We start from the raw sequence: 2151 nt of genomic DNA on the forward strand, positions 1-2151 counted from the left end.
GGTTAGAGGGTAGATGTAGAGTTAGAGGGCAGATGTAGAGTTAGAGCAGGGGTGGGCAATTATTTCTTTCATGGGGCCACATGAGAAGCAGAAAATATTGTGAAGGGCCGGACCAAAAGGCTGAACTCAATTCTGCATAATATTAATTGTATTTCTTTATTAAGCAGTGAGCCAAAGAGAACCAACATCTTCTGAGCATGTCTCCTCATGTTTGGAAAGTTCTCCTCCTTGAGAGAAGAGTAAAAATCCAGCAGTGATCCGGACTGAAAGTGCTCTGCTAGTCCTGCATCAGACTGCAGGTCAGTGAGCTCCAGCTGAACATCACTGGGTGCATCATCCACACTCACCATGCAGTGCTCCCAACATGGATGAGTACCTGTGGAGGTGATCAGCTGATGGTGTGATGTGTTCAGGGTCTGCATGTGAGTGAGAGTGTTGGTCTCCAGTTGGCTTGAACAAAGCTGCACCTTTCTCATGACAGCCTTCAGCAGGCCGTGCATGTCATAAACGAAGAGGCGCTTGCCTTGCAGTTTGGTGTTTAGTTCATTCATCAATGCAGTCACATCAGCAGCAAATGCAAAATCTGCCATCCAGTCTTCATCTGAGAGCTCTGGGATGTCTCTGCCTTTCTTCTCACAAAACTCTCGAATCTCTGCTGTCAGATCCCAAACTCTTTTAAGCATTCTGCCCAAGCTGAGCCATCTGACAGCTGTGTGCTAGCCGGTGTCACTGTGTTCAGCCTCATGCTCCTCCACAAGTGCAGCAAACTACCTGTGGTTCAGTGCTCGTGCCCTGATGGAGGCAACTGTTTCAGTTACAGCATCAGTGACGTGGTTCATTTTTAGCGCTGACTTGCACAACACATGCTGATGTATACTACAATGCAAAACTACCAATTTCTGATCTGTGTCAATTTCAGTCGCTTTATCTTGCATACGTTTCAGAAGTCCGACATTTCCCCGTCAGATCTGGACAACCGTCTGTTGTGAGTCCAGCCAGTCTGTCCCATTTCAGTCCCAGCGTCTCCATGCATGCATTTCCCTCCTTGAGGACAGCGCTCCCTGTAGTCGTCCCTTTCATTGGCCGCATTGCTGCCAGCTCCTCCGTAGTCTTGAAATCCGTTATCCTACAGACAAATACGAGCAGCTGGGCGGTGTTACGGACGTCAGAGCACTGGTCCAAAGCCAAAGACAAAAAGTCAAAACTTCCCACCTCACGTTGAAGCTGAAGCTCCAGATTCCCCACAATGTCCTCGATCCTTCTCGTCACGGTTCAGCTGGACAGCAGGACTTGCTCAAATGCGCCTTTTTCCAGGCCATGCAGAGTCCACCAAGCACTCTTTGACAAACTCCCCCTCCGAGAATGGCGTACTGTTGTTAGCGGTTTGGTGTGCTATCACAAAACTGGCCTTGGTTGCTGCATCCCTGGATGTGTGAAGCTTGGTTAAAAAAACAAAAAAAAAAGCTTTGCTGCTGTTGCAGCTTAGCTAGCAAAGCTTCCGATGTCCGCGCCCGGTCAGCATCAGTCAAGTTTTTGTATTTCGCTGCGTGTTTCGTCTCAAAATGCCGACCAATCTGTAATCTTTAAACAGGGCGATCTGCTCTCTGCAAATTAAACACACTGCTTTACCTCCGACTGCAGTAAATAAACACTTAGCAGTCCATGTTTTGTTGAAAACCCTGCATTCCACATCTACCTTTCTTTCTTTAGCATGACCGAACATTTTGATGGCTAAAATCGCTTTGTGGTCTGCTGGTGTCGATTCAATCATGCGCGTGTTTTGAGTTACGTATCGCGTCATTATGCACGTGAATTAAAAAACAATTTCAAAATAAAAGCAACGTAGCTTTAGTTCATGCATGACATAAAATGAGAAAATATGTTTATTTTGTCATTTCCAATTAACATTGCGCGGGCCAGTCAGAGCCAACCAAAGGGCCGTATGTGGCCCGGGGGCCGTACAATGCCCAGGTCTGAGTTAGAGGGTAGATGTGGGATTAGAGGGTAAATGTAGGGTTAGAGGGTAGATGTAGAGTTAGAGGGTAAATGTAGGGTTAGAGGGTAGATGTAGAGTTAGAGGGTAGATGTAGAGTTAGAGGGTAAATGTAGGGTTAGAGGGTAGATGTAGAGTCAGAGGGTAGATGTAATATT

The 2151-nt window shown here is 46.7% G+C and overlaps 1 pseudogene; it reads right to left on the bottom strand.

Moving 5' to 3' along the window:
- Positions 1-347: 347 nt before the first annotated feature.
- On the bottom strand, positions 348-956 carry LOC103376386 (general transcription factor II-I repeat domain-containing protein 2-like; annotated as a pseudogene).
- Between the last annotated feature and the right edge of the window lie 1195 nt (positions 957-2151).

Source organism: Stegastes partitus, unplaced genomic scaffold (genome assembly GCF_000690725.1).
Source record: "Stegastes partitus isolate 25-593 unplaced genomic scaffold, Stegastes_partitus-1.0.2 Scaffold4220, whole genome shotgun sequence".
NCBI lineage: Eukaryota > Metazoa > Chordata > Actinopteri > Pomacentridae > Stegastes > Stegastes partitus.